The sequence below is a fragment of the Pongo abelii genome, chromosome 22, assembly GCF_028885655.2.
Source record: "Pongo abelii isolate AG06213 chromosome 22, NHGRI_mPonAbe1-v2.0_pri, whole genome shotgun sequence".
NCBI lineage: Eukaryota > Metazoa > Chordata > Mammalia > Primates > Hominidae > Pongo > Pongo abelii.
This window is the reverse complement of record NC_072007.2, coordinates 46,829,811-46,854,140: the sequence shown is the minus strand read 5'-3', so window position 1 is coordinate 46,854,140 and position 24,330 is coordinate 46,829,811. Positions and strand designations below refer to the sequence as shown.

Here is a 24,330-nt window from a genome sequence, read left to right as displayed (position 1 = left end):
AATTTCTGTGAAGGATTATGTGTAGCAAGCAGCCTGTGAAAGACTTGGGAACTCAGAGAACTTTTGAAGGCTCCTCACCCAACCCAAGAATGGAGTCCCTTGCTACCTCATTTCTACCCGCTCCACCTTAAAATGCTTTAAGAATATTGCATTTGAATTTGTGTTTGTTAAAAATCAATTCTTAACCCTCCAAAATCTGAGTAATGCCTGTTGCTCTGGTTTAAGTGGAGAATGTGCAAAAAAGAGAGTCACAGAAAGGCAAGAGAGCCCTGCCTCCCTCTCTCCATGGGCTTCAGAAATGCCTCAAATCCCTATGGCCACCTGCATTGGTAGAGGCTGGAAAGTGGTTTATTTTTCAATTACCAACAGAGATGCAAGCTCTTTTCACTTAGTATCCACAAATGCTAGGGCACTGGCCTGATACTTACAATCCCTCCTGCAAGCAAACTTCAATTGGCCCCCCCTGCAGTAGCCAGGATTAATAACAGAGAGCATTGTGGTTTTGTTATTAAGTTACTTTCAGCAATTAGTAAATTTGTCGTCCTAATTGTTTTCACATGGTTGCTCTGTGCACATGTCTTACTTCGCGGATGTCCTTGCAGTCTTGCCCCTGTCATCGTATTTCAGCGTGATCGCTGCCCATCTCTCCAAGCTGTCCAATCCCATCAAAAGCTGATTTGCAGTCAGGTCAGCAGGAAGGACTAAAGAGTTCATTTCAAAGTCCACAGCATATTTGGATAAAATACGGAGAAATTTTGCTTAGCTTCCTGGGTGTCTGAGAGTGAGTGTGCTCTGGAGGAGGGGATGCCTGTGGTTAGTGCACAGGAAAATCCAAATTCTCCCCAGCCTCAAACTTGCCTCTCCTTCCCAAATCCCAACTCCATCCCCTCCTATGCAAACAGTCAACAGCTGCAGGCAGGGATGACTGTCTGAGGCCTAGGAGAACTTTGTTCTAGTCTTGGAGGATGAGCAAATGTAAGGCACCCACAATCCAGCAGGCCTACCTTGTAATGGGGTCTGGATGTCAGAGAGCCTCGGCTGCTCCCTCCTTCTGTACTGAGAGGCTTGGTTCCCTGGCACTCCTCAGCCAAGAAAAGGCCATTGTCCTTCCCACCACCTTTCTCAGGGAGAGGGATGGATGGCAGCAGAGGGGGCCCAGGGCAAGGACCTGCCCAAGGTGTAGTGTGATCCTGCCAAGCTGGCAGGCAGCACCATGGTAATGGAAACCTGGGTTGGAGGGAGCCAAGGGCCGGTGTGGCTTCCGGGTTCCTGGGTGTCACCCACTGTGTCCCCAAATTGAAACCCGGCTGCTAGCAATTCAGCCAGTGCAGGTGCGGCTCAGCATGGACGGTTGAATCCACGACACAGGCTTCCCTGGCTGCAGCCTTGGGGATCCTGAGCTGACTCAGTTTCTTTGCCAAGTAAACAGTCCCTATCATCATGCACTCTCTCTCCCACTTTAGGAATCAACTAGAACTGTAGGCAAGGACAGGAGAAATGCCACAGTATGGGGGTGGCTGTTTACGTTTCAGAAGCTCCTTATGCATATTTGCTTGCTTTTGGCCGTGCCCCACATTTGGAAAGGAGGGGAAATGAATATATGTAAATTACAGTGCAGTATTTCAGAGTGGGGTCCTAAAACTAGATGCCTGGGTTCAAGTCCCAGCCCCGTCATTCTTCAGCTACTGGCCTTGGGACCCATTGCCTCAATTGTACTCTTTTGTAAAATGGGCACAATTAGAGATCCACGTCATTAGGTAGTTACAACGATTATGTAAAGCCAAAGTGCTAAAGCACTTATTATAGTGCTCAGAACATGAGAAGTGTTTGGTAAGTATTACTATCAAATAATAACATACTTATTAAGTTATAGGCAGAATCTAAGCACAGCAGGACAGAAAGGCCCTCCTGAACATCCTGAGAAACTTCCCTATCGCTCTCTTTTGTTTGCCTCTCCCTGGTCATTGCTCTTATCTTCATACAAGAACTATGTTGTTTCTTTGAATCTTTTTCTAATTGTCTGTCTCCCCCAACTCAAAGAGCAGGGACTTTTTTGTTCATTGCTATAGTCCCTACTGTCCCCCTTCACAGTGTTGGCACATAATAGGTGTTCAATAAATATCTGTTGGAGGAAAAATGAATGAAAAAAGGGGAGAACGGAGGAGAAGCTGGGTGCTCTCTGAGCCCTCACTTTGGAAACTGGGGGTCCCTTTACCCCAGAGGGCAGCCCCTGCCCCAGCAGTTGAGTCCCTCTGCGCACCCACTTGGGGTGTAGGGTGGGAGGGGGGTTGTTGAAATCTGCTGGGATTTTCACCCACCTCCGGCCAGGTGAGGAGGACCCTCGTGCTCCCCCCTGCCCCCGCCAGGTTGTGCTAATCCTGTTTTATGCGCAGGCATTTGAACTTGAAACTGAGTATGCAAATGTGTTCCCAGCAAGGCGGCAAGGCATTTTGCACGTGCTGGTACTGGCGTCATTTCTGAAAAGAGCAGTAGTCCTCGGGGCAGAGGCAGGGACAGGGGCAGGGACAGGTGCGGGCTGCGGGAGGGACCCGGAGCCCACAGAGGTAATTCCACTCTGCGCGTCAATTATTCATCGCGCTGGGGCTGGCTCTGCGTGGGTCACCTATGCGCTGCAGAGTCCCCCAGCGCTCCGGGGACTGCTCGGGGGCTGCTGGGGGGCGGCTGGGAGGCCTGTCGCTCGAGGTGAGACTGGATCAAGGAGAGTCACGCGGCTCCCTGGGAAGAAGGGGCGCCGGGCCCGCACAGACCCGAGAGCGGCCATGAGCTGGTGTCCAGCCGCCCAGGAGGGGTGAGTTTCCAGCCCCGGGGGGTTTCTTTCACTGCCAGCCTCGGGACTTTTAGCATGGAATCTGGCTCAGGCTGGAGCCTACAGACTGATGCCAGAGGGGCTCCCCGGCCATCAGTCACAGGGGATCAGCTGATCAGAAATAAAGGAGTTTGCATCTTCCTTTATCTTAAGTGTGACCTAAACAAGGTCTGCAACGTCTGCTATATGAGCCTTGCTCTCCCAAGGTGAGGGAAGTCAGAATTTTCCGGGCAGCGTGAGAAGGGGTACGAAGTTTATTTAAATGTTTTAGAAAGTCTGTTGCCGGCCAGGAGTGGGGGCTCACGCCGGTAATCCCAGCACTTTAGGAGGCCGAGGCGGGCAGATCATGAGGTCAGCAGTTCAAGACCAGCCTGACCAAGATGGTGAAACCCCATCTCTACTAAAAATACAAAAATTAGCCGGACATGGTGGTGGTGGTGCGTGCCTGTAATCACAGCTACTTGGGAGGCTGAAACAGGAGAATCCCTTGAACCTGGGAGGCAAATGATGCAGTGAGCAGAGATCCCACCACTGCACCCCAGCCTGGGCGACAGAGGGAGACTCTGGCTGCAAAAGTAAAAGAAAGTCTACAGCCAACTCCAGTGGTTCACTCACGCCCACACATACATGCACACACGTGATTAGAGAGGGGGGCGGTAACAAAAGAAATTTACATTATAAGACAAAAGGAACTGTAGTTAAGTCAGTGGGTAGCAAGGTACCCGTCACAAAGACACTATTAAAACCTAAGACAGTAAGACACAGGCCAAAGTATTCCCTTGCTACAGACCTGTGCCCCTACCAGTACCCTTGATAGTCCGTTCTACCGGGCATTTGGGACACTGGTTTTTTAGGTTTTATACAGAAATCCTTTGTATTTTGTGTAAAATTGTTATTGATAATATAACAATTCCACTATATTGATCATTGGCCCTTAGAGAAGGTAGGTAGTAAGAAAAATGCTTTCGAAGTTAAAAATAAGGGCGAAATTTTATTTCTCTGAGTAAGCCAGCATGCTTCTTTTTATTAGACAATCGGCTTTATAAAACTCAACTTTCCCTTTTTGCTTTGGCTCCTGGGAAACTCAGAGTTAAGGCTTTTTTGCTTGTAGTTGCAGCAGTCTCTTTTAGGATTAGGACTTGGATATGATTCTTTTCATCCTTTTGTTACTTGGCTCTTGTACTTTCACATATGCACCTTTTCAGTAGTTTTCTTGTACCTATGAGTTTTATTACAAGTCATTTCAAATCATCTTTAAAAATATGTCAAGGTAAATGTGCAGAGCTTAATACGTGGTAAACCCTCAACAAGTACCAGATTGATAAACTGACTGACAGAAAGGCAGGAGGTATCCTACAGAAGATGAAGAACTCTTACCTGTTGACTTCCATGTTCTCCCCACCAGCCCATCCACATCAGTTCCTCTCTCTGGAATTGACACCACCATTGGCTTAAACCAGAAACCCGGAAGTTATCCTTGGTTTCTCCTCTTTTCTCAACTCTAACATCTAACCCATTAGCAAAGCCTGTCAATTCTACCTGCAAAGTGTATGTGGAATCTGTCCACTCCTCTCCCACTCCACAGCCACTGTCCTTGTTTAAGGAACTGATATCTCACTTGGACTGTGGCAATACCTTCTACTCCTGCCCACCTCCAATCAACTTGCTACAGAGTCACCATAGTGGCCTTTTAAAACCCAAGTCACCTCATGTCCATCCACTACTTACAACTCTGTGGCCTCCTCTTCCCTTAGAACAAACATCCAACTACTTGTCACCACCTGTAAGGTCTGGCTGATGTTGGCCTCTCTGCCGTCTCCTCACATCCCGAATTCACCACTCTTAGGTACCTCACAAGATGTCTCCACCTGGAGCCCTGCCCCCCAGTCCCTCCCTCCCCTCCCTCAGCACTTGACCTACAGCCACTTCCTCAAAGAGACCTGCTCAAACCCCCCTGGTCCTGGCGGGAACGAGTGGGATTTCAGAAAGCCATGCTGCCCAGCGTTCAATATCAGTAGGAGAGGTTAAGGCCACCATTCAACTGCACCCCATTGATTTCTTTTCTGGAACAAATCAGCTGGTAATTAGATATGTTCCTATGTGATGTATAGTTGGCTCTCCATACCCGCAGGTTCCACCTTCATGAATCAAAAATATTTGGAAAAATTAAAATAATAATACAACAATAAAAAACCATAAAAATAAAAACACAGTATAACAACTATTTACATAGCTTTACATTGTGTTGGGTATTATAAGTCATCTAGGGTTGATTTGCAGTGTATGAGACATGTACATTGGCCATATGCAAACACTACACCATTTAATGTCAGGGACTTGAACAGCCGAGGATTTTGGAATCCTCAGGGGTCCTGGAGCCAATCCCCTGTGAATACTGAGGGATGACTGTATAAACACACACACACCACACACCACACACACTTCACACACGGACCACACCACACACCACACACTCACTCCACACACACCACACACATACATACCACATACCACACACACACCACACCATACACATACCACACACATACATCACATACTACACACATACATACTCCACATGCCACACATACACTCACTCCGCACACACACTCCACAGACACACTCCAATCATACACTCACTCCGCACACACGCTCATCTGCAGACATACTGCACAAACACACTCACTCCGCATACACACTCACTCTGCAGACATACTCCACACACACACACACTCCACAGACACACTCCAATCATACACTCACTCCGCACACATGCTCATCCGCAGACATACTGCACAAACACACTCACTCCGCACACACACTCTGCAGACATACTCCGCACACACACTCACTCCACAAACACAATCACTCCACACACACTAACACCGCACACTCACTCCACACACACACTCACTCTGCACACACATTCACTCTGCACACACACTCCACACATATTCACTACACACATACTCACTACACACACACTCCACATACATTCACTCCACACACACTCACTCCACACATACTCCACATACATTCACTCCACACACACAGTCACTCCACACAAACTACACACACTCACTCCACACACACTCCACATACACTCACTCTGCACACACTCACTCCACACACTCCGCACACACACACACTCCCCACACACTCACTCCACACACACTCACTCTGCACACACACTCACTCCACACACACACTCACTCCACACACACACTCACTCCACAGTCACTCCACACACACTCTGCACACACTCACTCCACACACTCTGCACACACACACTCCCCACACACTCACTCCACACACACTCACTCTGCACACACACTCCACACACACTCACTCCACACACACTCCACACACACTCACTCTGCACACACACCACACACATATTTTTTGCTTGTTTCATTGCTGTGTCTTCCAGTAGACCTTAAAAACCTTGAGTGTGGAGACTTTATCTGATTTGTTCACAAATGTATATTCCTGTCTGACACAGAGCCTGGCACAGAGAAGTTTCTCCATAAACATTTTTAAAATGAATGAATACGTGACTGAAAGCTCATTCTCGGCATCCCTTAAATTGGCGTGGGTTACAACAGAGACTTACCCAGCCATCATTCTGGAGTGGGGTCAGCGGATGCTGTCCAGCTCTGAATCCACATTTAGGGCCCTGCCCAGAGGAAGCTGCGCTGGCCAGGCATAGTTGAGAAGCAAGCTCTGTGTGTGGGTGTGCCGGGCAGGGGCGCGACTGGGACTCCTGCAGCCTTGACCTGGTGCTGGGGGTCAGGTGACTCGTACAGGGCTCCCTATGCCCTTATGTCTGCCCATTCCCAAGTTGGGGTGATCTCTGCAGTTAGGAAGACTTGGTACTGGCCAGATATCATACCTGCAGCAATCGGCCACTCCAACTGTGGAAAAAAATGGGTTTCAACTGTGGAAATGGGTTTCCACTCCAACTGTGGAAGAAAATGGGAGGTGACTTGAGGATGTGCTGCAGCATCCTGATTCTCATACATGGGCTTCTCTTACTGACTGCTGCTGGACGCTGGGCAGAGACTCCTTCTGAAATGCTGTCTCTTCTTTTTTTTTTTTTTTTTTTCTCTTTTATTCCTTTGAGACGGAGTCTCGCTCTGTTGCCAGGCTGGAGTGCAGTGGCGCGATCTCGGCTCACTGCAACCTCCACCTTCCGGGTTCAAGCGATTCTCTTGCCTCAGCCTCCCTTGTAGCTGGGATTACAGATGTGTGCCACCACGCCCAGCTAATTTTTGTATTTTCAGTAGAGACAGAGTTTCACCATGTTGGCCAGGATGGTCTTGATCTCTTGACCTCGTGATCCGCTGTCTCTTCTTGCCACGCAGTTCTGCGACCCATCCTACAGAGAGTGACAGCAGCAAAACTGTGTGATGGTGGTGATTGTTTTCCTCTTTCTTGCTAAGTTTTATGACTGTTCCTTGAAACCCATTAACATTGATCCCAACCATTTGAGTTGTTTGGGGGTACACTAGGGGTTCCAGAAAATGAGTTACCATCAGATTTCATCTATTTCTGGTTGATCTATAAGTGTTGGACTTTCATAGACCTCTACTCAACTGACTGAAAATTTTCAAACAGGCAGCAAAGATCAAAGAATAGTACAATGAACACCTGTGGACTGTCTCCCTGGCTGTAAGCATTGTTGATATTTTGCCATACACAGTTTTCTCTCTCTCTCTCTCTACACACACACACACACTTTGTTTTGATTTTTTCTTAACCATTTGAAAGTAAATTGTAGACTAAGTGTGGTGGCTCATGCCTGTAATCCCAGCACCTTGGGAGGCTGAAGCAGGCAGATCACTAGGTCAGGAGTTCGAGACCAGCCTGACCAACATAGTGAAAACCCGTCTCTACTAAAAATACAAAAATTAGTCAGGCGTGGAGGCACGCACCTGTAACCCCAGCTACTTGGGAGGCTGAGGAAGGGGAATTGCTTGAACCCAGGAAGTGGAGGTGGCAGTGAGCCGAGATCATGCCAATGCACTCCAGTCTGGGTGACAGAGCAAGACTCCGTCTCAAAAAAAAAAAAAAAAAAAAGAAAGAAAAGAAAAAAGAAGGTAAATTGTAAATTGTAAATGATCATGATACTTGACTATAAATATTTCATTAGATGTCTACCAAGGACATTCTCCTATGTATCTGCAACACCATTATCATACCTCACAATATTAATTTTAAAAAAAATTAACTCTAGCATCATCTACTATCCAGTTCATACTCATGTTTTCCCAATTGCATCCAAAATATCTTTTATAGCTTTTTTAAAAAAATAAAAATAAAGCAGGACCTAATCAAAGATCAGTATGTTCATCATTACATCTTTTTATTGATTTCAATCTAGAACAGTCTCCCAGACTTTTTGTTATGACTGACTTTCTGAAGGGCCTAGCTGAGTTGTCTTATAGACAACCCCACAGCCTGGATTTTTTTTTTCTCTGTCTCTCTGCAGATTTGTTTTTGTGTGGTTTTTTGTTTGTTTGGTTTTTTTTTGTTTGTTTGTTTGAGATGGAGTTTTGCTCTTGTTGCTCAGGCTGGAGTGCAATGGCACCATCTCTGGCTCACTGCAACCTCCACCTCCTGGGTTCAAGCAATCCTCCTGCCTTAGCCTCACGAGTAGCTGGGATTACAGGCATGTGCCACCACACCCAGCTAATTTTGTATCTTTAGTAGAGACGAGGTCTCTCCATGTTGGTCAGGGTGGTCTCAAACTCCCAACCTCAAGTGATCTGCCTTCCTCGGCCTCCTAAAATGCTGGGATTACAGGTGTGAGCCACTGCGCCTGGCCCAGATATTTTTTAGTTGAGCAATGTTACAACCTTGTTGAAGGTAAGAAAGTGTGTCTCTGCCAATAGGCAATTTCCTCCAGATACGTTGCTATGCAGGTTTACTGACATCTTATCTACTCCTAAAAAGAATTTGAGGCAGTTTATAACAAAAGAGAAAGTCTGTTGAAAAAAAGAGAAAATATTTTCTTAACATGTAGAAGGATGGTGGGTGGGAGGAAGGAGGGGAATAGAGATGCTATAAACACATTAATGTCGTTTGTATAACTAAACACAAAATTTCACTCTCAGCTTTCTACTGTCAATGAAAAAATAGTTTAAAAATCACCTTTAGGAAATATATCTTTACTTGCACTAGAATTATGAAAATAATTTGTCCCATGGAGCCTTAGACAAATGATACCAACAAAATAATCAGCCGCCTCTTTCACAGCTCACAGGTAATGTTGGAACATTTTCATTGAGCTGCTTCTTTAATACACAAGGTCAAAGCCAAGAATGCAACATTGAAACAGAATGGAGTAAAGTCATTTTTAAAATGAGTTCAGTCGAGGTAACTTGATTTCTGCATCTAACACGAGGGAGAACTGGGCAAGCCCTGAGGATGGGGGTGCTGCCTGGCCCCTACTCTTGTCCTCAGTCCCCTACTGTCTCCATCGGCCTTCCCTGGGCAGGTCCTCAGGTACAGGCAGATGCCAGCTGGACCCCAGATGAGGAAACAGTGCAGGTTTCAGATGAGGAAACAGTGCAGGTGCAAGGCTGGACGTCAAGGATGAAGCTAAGCCTGAGTCAGGGGCTGTCCCAGACAGACAGCCCTTCATCCAACAACCTCCCCACAGAGCTGGGCTGCAGCTGAACTTGCATTTTATGATAATTGTTTTTCAGTCTGCTTAAGTGCTGAACAGCACAGCAGGGCTGCGTTTCTCCTCCCCTGGAGAACGTTTAGAGATGATGCTGCTGTGAGGATGGATTCCTGCACTTTCCGAGGGTGGGGGAGCGCCGTGTTGTCCTTTCATGCCAGTTTGCCTCCTGTCAGGCCCATGGGGTGGGTTTGCTCTAAGGTGTGCCCCTGGCTAACCCGAAGGGTTTCATATGGCCATTTGAACTGCAGAAAGTGCTGCCAAAACATACAAAATTCATGTGCTTTGAGAGAATAATTTTTCAGTTGCATGTGCGTGATGTTATAGAAATTTTGGCCATAGAGAAAAAATTCCCCATGATCTCACGACTCCTGAAATCAGCTAAGTCACCTGCTCAAAGCCACTGTCTGCGGACTTCCTTCTGCATTAAAGGAAATGCACCTGTTCCTCTCCTTTCTAGAATAAAACATGACTATACATGTCATTTAGATGTGTATGTGTATGCATACCTATATATTTGTATTCCTTTGTGGTCTTTAAATGTATTTTCATAGTTATGATTGTAATTCACATACTATTTTGTACAGTACTTTTTCTCACTTAATTTTATAGCTCATGCTTTTTTCCATTACCATGTGGTCTTTACAAAGCATTTTTATTTGTATTTTATTTTTTATTTTTATTTATTTATGTATTTATTTTTGAGAGAGTCTCACTCTGTCACCTAGGCTGGAGTGCAGTGGTGCAATTTCAGCCCACCACAACCTCCACCTCCCAGGTTCAAGTGATTCTCGTGCCTCAGCCTCCCAAGTAGATGGGACTACAGGCACCCGCCACCATGCCCAGCTAATTTTTGTATTTTTAGTAGAGACGGTTTCACCATGTTGTCCAGGCTGGTCTCAAACTCCTGACCTCAGGTGATCCGCCCCCCTCAGCCTCCCAAAGGGCTGGGATTACAGGCATGAGCCACCACACCCAGCCCACAAAGCATTTTTAAAAACGGATAGATGATTTTCCATTGAATCAATGCGCTGTAATTTAACTCGTCCCATTTTTGGGGGAAGTCTATTGTTTCCACCTCTCCTTTTCATCCATTATCATTCACACTTCCCTAGCCGTAATTACACAATAAGACCAATGGCTTGCCACAACCCTTCGTGGCTTGTGATGGTTAGATTACACTGGCCTCAGGGAGGGAGACGGTTGCATTTCCTCTTGGTATGGCTGGGAAAGATGCGACCCACTCAATATTTAAATATAAGGGGCGGGGACACAGCCTCTTTACACAGCCTGAGACTGACACCTTGCCCAGGGGAATGAGCAAGAGCAGGATTGAACCCAGAGCTGGGTGGCATCGTGAAAATGGGACACTCAGGGTATCAGTGACAAATAATTTAGAGGCTGCTTGCACCTGGAGTAGAATGTCTGGCACATAAGGCCAGGTCTGCACCTCGCTGAGGAGTCTGTGCGTCGTCTTGATGGGATGGTGCCATGGTGATTTTCAGCCAGCCTCTCCCTAATGCACGCTCACCCCACACACCAGGCACATTGATATGGAAGAGTGACTTGAAGGATTATCAGGCATCGGCCACATGGAAGATATGATGGAGAGTTGTCCTAAAGCCATATGTTTTTATCATCCTGTACTTGTCAAAGAGCTTTGAAGTTCACGACCTTGCTCCGGCTCCCACAGGGGGTCATCCTGGGCTTCCATCATCCCTTTTTCCTGTCAACCGTGTGTTGCATGCAGATGCCACCCCCATGCCTTGCCGGAGACTCCCCTAAAAAGCTGGGATTATGTCTTTGAAATTATTAATTTTCATGAAGAGCATGAAAAAATTTTTTTGTAATCCCAGCTACTCGGGAGGCTGAGGCAGGAGAATCGCTTGAACCAGGGAGGCGGAGGTTGCAGTGAGCCGAGATCACGCCATTGCCCTCCAGCCTGGGCAACAAGAGGGAAACTCTGTCTCAAAAAGAAAAAAAAAATTTAAAGCCACTTCACTCCAGTGAACTAAGCTATTGCAATTTTTCTGTGTTCAGTTCTAGTCCTCAGCTGCACAGGCAGGTCAGATCTTACCAATTTATTTAAGTTTTATTTTAAGTTCAGGAGTACATGTGCAGGTCTGTTATAGGTAAACTTGTGCTGTGGAGGTTTATTGTATAGATTATTTTGTCACCCAGGTATTAAGCCTAGTACCCAGTAGTTATTTTCCTGATCCTCTCCCTCCTCCACCCTTCACCCCCAGGTAGGCCCCAGTGTGTGTGGTTCCCCTCTGTGTGTCCATGTGTTCTCATCATTTAGCTCCCACTTATAAGTGAGAACATGCAGTATTTGGTTTTCTCTTCCTGCATTAGTTTGCTAAAGATAATGGCCTCCAGCTCCACCCATGTTCCTGCAAAGGACATGATCTGGCTCTTTTTTATGGCTGCATAGTGTTCCAGGAGGTCTTACCAATTTATTACCATGGTGATGTTGCCACCCTGCGTTCTGTTTGCTCATTTTCTCTAATGTGCTCTCATCATCAATATTTTCCCACGTGGTACGATGTCTACGTAATCACCATTTTAACAGCTCTGTGCCCATCCAGGGAATGGGTGGGCCCTACTTTAAACTCTTGATGCCGGACACAGAAACTGAGTTCACAATTGTAAGCCGGAAGCATCTTCAGGCACATGGAGTATTTGGCCTACAGAAGACTTCAACAGATGGAGTTTAGTGGTTAACAGTTGGTCACACCAAATGTCACCAACCTGGCACCTAAGGGTGCACTGCGGGGAGCACCCTCCTGGCCATGTGGCCAGAGCAGCCCCTGCCCGTGTAGACCATCCAGCCACTCTCTGCCTGGCTGGACCCTGGCATTCCCAGGTCCTCTTCCCACACTTGTGGAGGGAAGGCATAGCCAGATGTGCAGCCCCGCCTGAGCTAAGCCCTGCTCCATTACCAACCGGCCCCACCGAATGTGTTTTCTGTGTAGTTCGTGGCTACGCTCTGGAATTTCAGACCACGCTGAATTTACTTGTTTTATGGCTAGGAATTTCAGGAGCAGCACCACAGATGTTAAACGCAGGAGTCTCTTGGTGCTAGTAAAATAAACCTTACTCAAACAGGGGTGTCGTGACTCAAAGGGTTAGATAGCCCGTGATACAAGATGTTGGTCACCAATACAGATGTTGTAAGTTGAGTCATTTGACAGCATAGTAACTTTATATGGCCAGAGAGCCAGCTGTGAATATTTAAAAGGATGGAGGGGGGTACGGGGGAATGCCTTTTTATTTCTAGACAAATATATTTCTGATCACAACTTAAATACTTTTTTTTAGTCAAAATACTGATTTTTCTTTCTCCCCGCATTCTCGAAAGAGAAGCCTTTCCTATCCTTTTGGCGTTCAACCCCACCAAACTGGCTTCACATTAGAGACCCTGCAAGGCTTAAATTAGAATCTCACTTTTGAAACCTGTTGGAAGGACATTTTTTTTTAATTTTATTATTATTATACTTTAAGTTTTAGGGTACATGTGCACAACGTGCAGGTTTGTTACATATGTATACATGTGCCATGTTGGTGTGCTGCACCCATTAACTCGTCATTTGGCATCAGGTATACCTCCTAATGCTATCCCTCCCCCCTCGCCCCACCCCACAACAGTCCCCGGTGTGTGATGTTCTCTGGAAGGACACTTTTTAAGGCTAGCATTCCGACCACATGGGTGAAAGTCTTTCTCCATTGTTGTCAAGTTACAGTATTTCCTGAGGGCTTGGGAAATCCCTGGTGCTGCGATGAGGAGGCTGAGGAGCCTGGTGATGGGCTCATGCCAAGGTCATGTGGTGGCTTCCGGGTGGAATTTAAGTCTCTTGACTCCCAGCCTAGTGCTCTTGCTAGCATGCCACACTCGGGAGTTGTTTGTCAGTGCGTACCCTCTTCGGAGGAAATACGTTTTGAGGTTGGTAAAATGAATTTTGTTGAAAAATAGCATCTTAACGTAGTTTTTCATAGTTATCTGGAAAACTTCAAGGCCACTATGACTTCTCCATGAATTATTTCACATACGTCTTCCTGCACCTATCAACAAAAAGACCATGAGAAACCCACGGTTCCCCATTTGTAAAACAGGGGAATTAAACTAGGCGAATCTAGATTTTCTGGGTCAGTATTTTGGCTTCTCCAGAATCCGCTTGACTTTGAAGTATCAAACCTAGATGTATTGGACATAACATAATAGCCTTAAGTGCCCTGTGTTATAATGAAAAGTAAATAGGTGATTTATTAGATTTTAAAACATATTTTAATTACATAGATAAAGCAGAATATATTTTCCTTAGTTAAAAAAAAAAACAGACAAAGACTGAAGTCCACTCTGACACTCCTGCCCCATTCCAATTCCCTCCTGTCCCACCCTAGAGGCTGTTATTGATTGAGGATAGATAGAGGCCTTTTAAACATACATTTATAGGCCAGGCGCGGTGGCTCATGCCTGTAATCTTAGTACTCTGGGAGGCTGAGGCGGGTGGATCACCTGAGGTCAGGAGTTCGAGACCAGCCTGGCCAACAGGGTGAAACCCTGTCTGTACTAAAAATACAAAAATTTGGGCGTGGTGCTGCGTGCTTGTAATCCCAGCTACCTGGGAGGCTGGAACCCAGGAGGTGGAGGCTTCAGGAAGCCAAGATGGTGCCACTGCACTGCAGCTTGGGTGACAGAGAGAGACTCTGTCTCAAAAAAAAAAAAAAAAAAAAATTTATAGCAAATATATATATATATATTTCCCTAAAATTTCTATAACATTATTAATTTTTTTTCAAGACAGAGTCTCACTCTGTCACCCAGGCTGGAGTGCAGTGGCGTGATCTCGGCTCACCGCAACCTCCACCTCCCAGGTTCAAAGTATTCTCCTGCCTCGCCCTCCTGAGTAGCTGGGATTACAGGTGCCACCACCTGTGGCTGATTTTTGCATTTTTAGTAGAGACAGGGTTTCACCATGTTGGCCAGGCTGGTCTCGAACTCCTGACCTCAAGTGATCTGCCCACCTGGGCTTCCCAAAGTGCTGGGATTATAGGTGTGAGCCACTTCACCTCGGTTAACATTATTTTAAATGTTGCTTTATTGAATATAATTTGTTTCCCAAACTTATTTTTTAACACAATCTGTTTGGCATCTCGTTGTTTCAGTCAACAGGCTGTCTTAGAGGCTTCTTTCTTTTTGGGGGGCTGTTTGACGATTTGCTCCTCATTTCCCATCTCCCTCCCAAACTCCCCCGGGTGCATCTCAAACACAACCTCCTCCCACTTTTTGAAATATCTCCCTTTTGCTACCTGTTTATTGTCCAAAGCCCTCTCTGCCCCTCTCCTTTGGTGGGAATCGGTCACTCCCTCCATGATCCCCTCGACCTATGCTTGTATCTGTTGTGGCTTGGGTTTCACTTACTGTCTTTGTTAACAAATGGCCTCTGCCCTTTGTTAGATTTATTAGGTTCCACATCTGCTTCATCTACCAGACTCTCTCTAGAAAGACAGAGGCCTCCTTTATGCCTATTGGTCCGCCCTGCACATAGCAGGTGCTCAGTAAAAGCTGGTTGACCTACCTGAGGTGGCGCATGTGAGCTGGTTTAAGGCAAGTGCTGCATGAAGGTGAGGCTAGAGAGAAGGCAGAGTCACTGCAGATCTGCATGTGGCCCGGATCTCTGTGCAGGGGGAGCTGCTACCTCAGAGCCCACCCACCCCCCCACCCTGCCACCGTCCCCATCCCCGACACACTCTTTTCATTAGGGAGAATCCAGGCTGTGTCTTCATTTGCACAGCACAGTCTGTGGCTGAAATGAAATCTGAAAACCAGCTTCCCACAATGCTTCTACCCTTGTTAAAAATAAACCAACTCTATCTACAAGGGTTTGTTTTTTTAAAAAAATAAAGAAAATATCTACATCCCTCCCCGGCCTGCCTCGGAACTGAAATCCGATGCAAAGACTTAATCTTTAACTGAAAGGCAGGGTGAAGCATAAGCAAATCATGGAAACACTCCTTTCTAATCATTCTATCAAAGTCCATCCCACAGCAGGTGCCCGCTCAGGTGTCTGTTATTCGGGGTCGATGAGAAGGATTGGAGGCTGGAGGCAGGAGTGCTAGCTCCGATATTAGCATAATATAAAAACTACACAGCACTATGTTGTTCTGCATAAAACAGTTGCTTTCATGACATCTATTTTATATGTCGGGTAACAATGAATTTTTAGACTAACAAATAAATATAAATAGGGAATAAGGAAAAGATTATGAGACAACGTCCATAGCTCATACTTCATATGTCAGAGAATGGTAAGTTTTTAGACTTACAAATCCAAATAAGGATTAAGGGAAAGTGTTACAGAAAAATTTCCACAGTGGTTCACTCCTTGGATCCTCAAGCCAGTTACTAAGGAAGAGACTGATTCAAAGGACACATATTAATCTATGGGTTTTTTGGCCAGGTGTGGGTGGCTCACGCCTATAATCCCAGCACTTTGGGAGGCCTGGCAGATCACTTAAGGTCAGAAGTTCGAGGCCAGCCTGGTGAAACCCTGTCTTTACTAAAATACAAAAATTAGCTGTGCGTAGTGGTGGATGCCTGTAATCCCAGCTACTCAAGAGGCTGAGGCAGAAGAATCGCTTGAATCCGGGAGGTGGAGGTTGCAATGAGTCAAGATGGTGCCACTGCACTCTAGCCTGGGCGACAGACCAAGACTCCCTCTCAAAAAAAAAGACTTTTTTTTTTTTACCTGCATAGGAGGTGGGTATGAAAGGACTAAACAAAACAAGTTACGTACTCTGTGTGCTAAAAACTACCATTAGATATAAGTAGAGATCGGGGAAAGCATTTTTAGATTAAGAAAGCCGTTTGTACCAAAAGATACATCCTTTCAAACATGATTAACATGTCTTGCCTGTAGTTTTCTGCTCAAATTATTTGTAATTCTAGTGAGGAGGAAGTGTTTCTTTCTAGCCAAAACAGCCGTCTGGATGAATACCAATGAGTGCATAAAAGCTTGAGTTACTAAGGGGGGTAATCTTCTGGGCAGGTGACCTCCTTGCTTGGAGTTCTGCTCCTGAATGCTGTCAGCCACAGCCGAGCTCGCGTCCTCCTCAGGCTTGGTGGAGGGCCAGGCAGGGTTGCAGCTCACACTACAGCAGATGCTGCCTGTGGTGGAGAAGGGGGAGAGGAGGAGTGAGGAAACTGTTTCCAGAACCTTCCACCACTTGTAGAATTTTCTGCAGCTTCGAGAACCTTCTGGTGCCTCCAACAAGCAGATTCTTTCACTGAGGAAAAGTAACTTGCCAGCAGCCAGCCTGCGGCCCAGGGTGCATCACTGTCTGGAGGAGAGGGACAGAAGCCCCTTGCATGGACTGAAGACTCGGGGACCCACATACCCCAACATCTGTGGACCAGGGAAGGGACCCTAACCCAGTTCCTTATTGCTGCCTTCCTGTGAGGACAGAGTGGGCAGAGACCTGCAGCCTGGTAGGAAGAGCAGAAACTGGGAAATAACAGGGCTGACTTCTCTCTGAGAAGGGAAAAAATGGAACATTCCAGAAAGAAGAGTTTCCTAACACTTGGCTTCCCCAGTGAACAGAGGTGAACAGCTTGGAATCAGATCTGTGGGTTCGAATCCTGCTCTGGCTGTAGGACGTGGACTGTCTCACTTTCCACATCTGGAAGATGATGATAATACTCCTGGCCTCTCAGAACAGCGGTGACAATAAATGGCTTAAAGCATGGAATACCCTTACCACACTGTCTGGCACATGTTAAGGGCTGAATAAATGTTAGTGATAATTATTCATACCTTATTAATAATATTTTCATTTTTACTTACTCATCTTTAACAGTAATTAAAGAGTGACCAGCTAAAAGAATTTGCTGGAATCAAACAGAGAAGTTGAAAAACAAGGATGATCTGAGAGTAACCGACAGCTTTGTACCAAATATTGAAGAGAAATTACTAAGATTTTTAAAAGTAAAAATTTGACAATGACTTTGAATGAGAATTAATCATTTGAGTCTGTTCAGGAGATAAAATTGGATTTTTTGAAAACTAATACTTGTGTCCTCGCCTCAGCATCAAAATGGGTGCTTTTGGGAAGAGACATCTAGGGACTTGACCAAAACCAGGATTCTTCCTAAAAGCCAGAGCTTAAATGTTTTAAACAACCAAAATAAGTTTCTTCACCCCGAGATACAGAAGAACAAGCAACGAGAAAAAAAAAAGAAAGAAATTAAGACATTAGATTTCAATGTCCTAGTGAATGCCTTACCAATAACGATTCCCTTTTCCTGCCACATACTGGTGACCTGTTGTTTCTCCTATTTTCTCCCTGGAGAGCTGAGAAATTATTGCACCATTTACCTTTAGTGCAGGTACAACAAGGATATGGCCACATATTACCCCAAATGAGGGATTCGTGTCACATTATTTTCCATTGGTGAGTAATTGACAGGAAATGGGAAATGTCACTTCAAGGCAGGCTGGCCATCTGGTGGAAGCCTCTCCATGAACACAGCAGCTGATCTACATGGAAATATTAAAGCAACAAAGTCTGAAGCTGTTTTGCTTCTCCAGGGAACTTCAGTTCATGCCTGGAAGGAAGGCAATAAAGTCCAATTATTCCGGACGCAGCTACACAAGGCATTTGAAAATTATCTCATGGAGGGTAGCGCTAAGCTAAGTATTTTTTAAAATAGCCATCAGTCACTCCCGGTAACAGAATCAAACAAACCAATCAATCTCTAAGGAACTCCTCATTAATCAAAAGATGGTGGTGAGATGTTGGCAATTTTTCATTATTCTACGTGTAATATTTTAAATCTGACATGCTGACAGGGTGGTCTGAACATGTGAAATTATCACGTCCAAGAGGAGGAACAGTTGAGCTTCATAGGGTTGGACCATTCACGTGTTACCTATTTATTGTGAATCTTCAAGTTTGCCCTTTTAAGGTGTTTGCTTTCTTCTTATTTGGGGGGCATGATCTCTGTAGTTGAAAATGACAATAATAAAAGGCTCTTACTACTGAGCATGGCCAAAACTTTGGGGAACCCAGTGCTTTGATGGTCCTCAGAGCCGAGATTTTGCCATTCATCATCCCCGTCTCGGGAGGTGGGCCTATCAGGCCCACCATACAGAAGTACATTTGTGTTAATGAGATTTCTCACAACCACACCTAGCAGCTGCCTTCAGTAATGAGATGGACTGAGCTATTTAGCAGGTATGGAAAAGCCTGGAGGGAAGATTAATGATAATTAAATAGGGGTGAGATTTGTCTCAGGTATTGCTGGGCCTACCTCAGGAGTGTGAAGTGCCCGTGGTTGCCTGGTGGGATTTAAAGTTTATTTGAATGAACACTCCATTTTTAAAAATTGCTGAAGTCCTTCATCTGTTTTTGCTTTCTCTACTCCATTGAAAACACAAACATCCCAGCAGGTTCTACTGGACTTTCCAATCTCTTGAGTCAATAAGATTCATGGTCTTTTCCAGGACCCCACTTTGCCAGGAGGAAGCAGCTGGTTGAACAGTATTTAAAAAGAGATTTGAAGATTGAGGAGCAGACGTTCCGAGTTCTGGTCCAGTCCTGGTAGCCATGCACCCTTGAGCAAGTCAGTTCCATCTTCCTGAGGCTCCACTTCAGCATCTGTAGGATGTGAGTGTCGAGCGCTAGATCTATGACTGGTGGGCCAAACCTGCCCTGATGCCTGTTTTTGCAAATAAAGTTTTATTGGAACACAGCCATGCCCATTTCACTTATGTATTGTCTATGGCTGCTTTGGGACTACAACAGCAGAGTTGAGCAGGTGCAACAGAGACACTGTGGCCGGCAACACCGAAAATATTTACTGTCTGACCCTTTCCAGGAAAAGTTTTGCAGCCTCTGGACTAAATGATCTTCAGCTAGACTCCTTGTGGATTCCAATCCACGGTTCTGAGATAAGGAAAGAGCATGGGGCTCTGTAGGAACCTGGGTGAAGGGATATCTCTGAGGTGGAGAAAGTCAGAGCGCAGAGGCTGGACCCGCCAACAGAAACACTCTCATACCCTCATCGTGCCACTTCCCTCTGGTCCAGGGGTCAGGCTTTTTGTGGGCAGGGACCATACATTCCAAGCAATCCTCCCGCTCAGCCTTTCAAGTCTTTAAAACCCAGCTCCAGTTTTAAAGACTCCATGTAACCAGTTGGCAGCAGACAGTTGATGATACCAAGGCTCCTTGGTACCATTCCTGCTGAGAGGGCAGCTGTATCACTGGAGGAGTCAGAGTGTGGTTGGTGGTGCCTCGTGGTCAATGGCAGAGCCTTGGCTTCACCATGAGGGCATCTGCCCAGCACACCACACATGCGGCTGCCACACCCATCACCCGCCCTTTCCGTCCTGCTGTTCACCAGCTTGCAAGTCACCATTCACACCTCTGCCAGGTTTCCAAAAGTTCCTCTCTCTGGCTTCCTTTTGACCTCATGCCGGCTCTTCTGTCATCATATTTGGTGTCCCCTGTTGTGGCTGAGGGGCTCCTTGCCATCCTCCAACCCCTGTCATCATCCCCTCTCTGACCAGTGCCCTATTACCCTGGCCTCAGAACCTTCTTTCTCCTCGCTGCCAGCTTCAATTCTTTATTTCTTTTTTCTTTTTTTTTTTTTATTTAGCTTTGACTTGAAACTCACCTTCCTTCCTCTTCATCCTTCAAGACTCAGCATGGCGTTCACCTTCTCCTTGAAGCTCACTGATCCCTCCTGCCCCAGAGTCCCCTAGCGCGTGTCATCAGCCTGATACCCCCTCATTCTCTGCGCTTGTGTTGGGCTGCACATGAGACCATGCATTCTTGATGTCAGGGTGTCCGTCTTATCCTTCTCTCGAGGTCACAGGGCTGGGCTGGGTAGGACATCAGTGTCTGGCTGCTTGTTGAGTGGTTTGGCCATGCTTGCTGAGGTGGGCCTTGGTGTCCACTCTCCGTGAGGGAGCCCTGACTGGCACATTCCACAGAGCACCTGGGGTGGGTGTCGGAGCAGTGCCAATGGGAAGCAGGTGATAGAGAAGGCTCTTGAGGGCCCAGAACTCCAAGGGCAGTCAAGGTGGCCCAGCAGCCAAGGGTGGGTGGAAGGGGAAAGTACCTGGCACCCATGCCTTGCATCCATAACATGGGCTAGAAGGAGCTGAGAAAAGATGGCACCCTGGGCTCTGATGTCACCTGGGTGCAGGGCCCCAGTCCCTCCGTGAGTCACAGCCCGGCAGAGCTCACCAGGCAGGACACCTCCACATGGGTCCAGTTTCCCATCCTCACAAGTGCCCACCAGCCCTGCTGGAAAGTGGCCAGTGGCTGTCTCTGAATGTGACATTGGAATATCAGGTGGCAGCACTTGCTCTACTGGGCCCAGGTCCAGCAGGCTGTAGGTATACAATCCTGCCTGTCACGTGGCAGCCACACTCCCCATCCCCCTCATTTCTGCGCCCACAGCACGGTCACATGGAGCTCAAGGTTGGTATCTGCCTCACTTGATATCATGACTTTAGGTTTTAGAATTTTCTGTCAGTGGCATAGGGTCAGTATCTATCTCATTTCTCGCCGTAACTGAGTTCCCCATTCCCTCGTGCAGGTTAAAGTCTGAGGCAGGCCAGGCACAGTGGCTCATGCCTGTTATCCATGCACTTTTGGAGGCCAAGACAGGAGGATCTCTTGAGCCCTGGAGTTTGTGATCAGCCTGGGTGACATAGGGAGACCCTGTCTCTTTAAAAAATTAAAATAAATGAGCCAGGCATGGTGGCACACACCTGTGACCCCAGCTACTTGGGAGGCTGAGCAGGAGGCTCGCTGGAGTTGGGGAGGTCAAGGCTCTGCAGTGAGTTGTGATCATGCCACTGCACTCCAGCCTGGGCGACAGAGCAAGTGAGACCCCATCTCAATTAAAAAAAAAAAAAAATCTTAGCCAGATGCATTTTCCCTGCAGCTCACACTGCTGATGGGGATGGATCTAAAAAAAATTTCCTTGTACTTGGAGAGAGCAGTCAGGTCCTGCTGTTGAGGTCACCTGTGTCCCCCATTCAGTGTTTGGAACTGGCATTCAGGGTGGTAACAGTGCTGCTTCGTGTCCCTCAGGTCACACTTCAGGGGCCGGCAGGGCTGGCATCTCGGAGCGGGCAGTAAGGGCAGTCCCTTCCCACCTGTCATTAGGGATGGTGCCGAATCCACTTTCTTTCTTCCTTTTTTTTTTTTTTTTTTTTTTGAGATGGAGTCTCACTCTGTCACCCAGGCTGGAGTGCAGTGGCACAGTCTCAGCTCACTGCAACCTCCACCTCCCGGGTCCAAGCGATTCTTCTGTCTCAGCCTCCTGAGTAGCTGGGGTTACAGGTGCGTACCACCACATACGGCTAATTTTTTGTATTTTTAGTAGGGATGGGGTTTTGCCATGTTGACCAGGTTGGTCTCAAACTCCTGGTTTCAAATGGTCCACCCACCTTGGCCTCCCAAAGTGCTGGGATTACAGGCATGAGCCACTGCACCTGGCCTAATCCACTTTCTACCTAACCTGGGAAACTTCCTAGATTGCTTTCACTGAAAAGAAAGTTTAAGTCCAGAGTGCAGTCTCTTGTTGGCAAAAGTTTGGGGGAACACAGATCATCTAATCATGTAGCTTAAGAGTGTTTCTTTCATCACACATATACACCCTATTTATGTGTATTCAGATGGCAGTTTCAAGAGGAGATGGATCAGTCCTTTCTAAAACCTGGGACAGCCAGAGCACAGGTGCATGAAACCAGCCTGTTATTTGAAGCCATCTGTGTGCTCTGCACAAAGGCAATCAGAAGAAATGTAGCCCTCAAGTCTGGGACTCCTGGGTGCAGACAATCAAGCTTGCTCCCTGACACTGGGAGGGTCAGGAAGGGTCCAGCCAGGACAGTGAGTATCCCTGGGGAGGTGGGGAGGGGTGGTCACTGCCAAGTGCCTGGTTGGTCTTGGGTTCAGCCTCCACAGTGACATGAAGGTCTGCCTGCCTCCGTGTGGGCCACCTCTTCTCCCCTTTCCCCTGAACAAATTCCTCTGCTCCCAGAAAAGACCATGGCTACAGTGAACACTGGATCTTGGCTGGCCGATGGCAGGGCATTGAAGATAAGGGTCCTCCCTGCCCATGACTTAGTCACTGAGACCCAGTGGATAATTAAAATGGAATGGGAAGAAGTCATCTTGGGGTAAAATCTACACTCCTCTCAAACTTACCTTGAGCACAAAAAAGCCAAAGTTTGGAAAAGAGAGGAATGGCAATACTTGCCCTTGAATTCGAAATTGTGCTTTGTAATTTATGTGTTGGGCTCCAGGGACAGCCGCATCTTCTTGCGCTGTTCTCCGGTTACCTCCCCCGCGCATCTGCATCCTGTTCTCTGGAAGGCGCCGTATATCACAGGGTCCTCCAAACGCAGTGGGTTGTGTGGGGTTCATGAAATCCAGGGCGGCTGAACAGGCCCCAAAAGGGGATAGAGGGGAGGGAATTCCTGGCTGCTGGGCACTCAGGCTTTGCCCGGCTTTGGGCAGGATTGTGTGCAAACCCCCAGCGCATCCTGGGGAATGCTCAGTGTCTCCCAAAGTTAATAAGCAAGGACAAGGAAGAACATTTGCGCCAAGTCAGGACACACAATTTGGACTTGAGTCACTCCCCTGTGGTTCTTATTTGCTTTATTTCAAAACAGGCTCTGAGCCCACGGGGGTAATAATATGCATTTTCACATGAAGTGGGGCCTGGATTTGGGGAAAGTAAGGCTGGAGTGCTGCGTGTGGGGTGTGGCTGCCTTGATTATATTGGACGTGAAAAGAAGATGGGTTTGATAATAAGCACAGGGGCCAGGGAGCCGGCTATGATCTCAGTTTGGGAATCAGTTTGATTCATAAAGAGGAGTCCAAGATTTTTGCTTGGAGTTGCAGACCTTTATTTTTAAAGTTAAGGCACAAAAAACTTCATGTAATAACTTGATAGGGAATTTTTTAGCTGACATGTTGCCGCTGATAGAAAATTCTAAAACCGAAGGTCATGATATCAGCCTCTGGCCTTCTTGTATAAAACACTAGATATTTTCCAATGTGATTTTCATTTGGGGAATTATGACAATGCTGCCATTTTCCTTGAGAGTGAAGGGACAGGGAACAGGAAGGATAGATGCATTCCTGAGTCCTCTTTCTATTGCCAACCTCCGCCCCCATCAGCTGACACAGGGACCCCAGGCCAATGTTATCTCTGCATCAGGTGGTACCATTTGCCTTCTCCAGTCTGTGTCCCGGCCCCTACTCCCAGCAGTGACCACCAGCTTGGGGCCCCATTCTGTCATTCCCAAGACAGACATCGGCCCACACAGATGGACCTCCAATGTGTGGAATATTATTTCCTTGGCAAAACAATCCCAAACCCTCTACAGGACTCAATTTCAGGATTTTCCTGGAATGTTGTGAAAATATGTGTTTTTGCCATGGGAACATTCAGAAGTACAGGTTTGGATGGCTCCAGTTACAACATGGTATGTCTGAAGCTATATTTCTTAACTCAATGGCTATTCAGCAAGCCACCAACTCTCCTCTCCTGTGTACCAGTGAGCCCAGGAGAGGAGGGAAGCTGTCTTTATAAAATGTCCCCACTCATGCCCTAGCTTTACTCTCTGTCCATTGCCACTCCTCTCCAAGTTACCAGAAGGGGCCACGTGCTTTCCTCATGCTTCCCTTGGGGCAGTCCACTGGCCACTTCAATGGGTCCCTCGGACCCTGCCAGGAGCCGGTTGGACAGCCTGGTGATTTAGGAAGAGGCTGATCTTTACAGAATGACCTCTAC

General features: G+C 46.8%; 1 protein-coding gene across 1 annotated transcript in view; it reads left to right on the top strand.

Moving 5' to 3' along the window:
- Positions 1-2,588: 2,588 nt before the first annotated feature.
- The window catches only part of CLDN14 (claudin 14), an 81,698-nt gene continuing 59,956 nt past the window's right edge, over positions 2,589-24,330 (top strand). The window contains exon 1 of the mRNA XM_024239458.3: positions 2,589-2,809. The gene's annotated coding sequence lies outside the window, so the exon portion shown is untranslated. The remainder of the gene's footprint in view (positions 2,810-24,330) is intronic.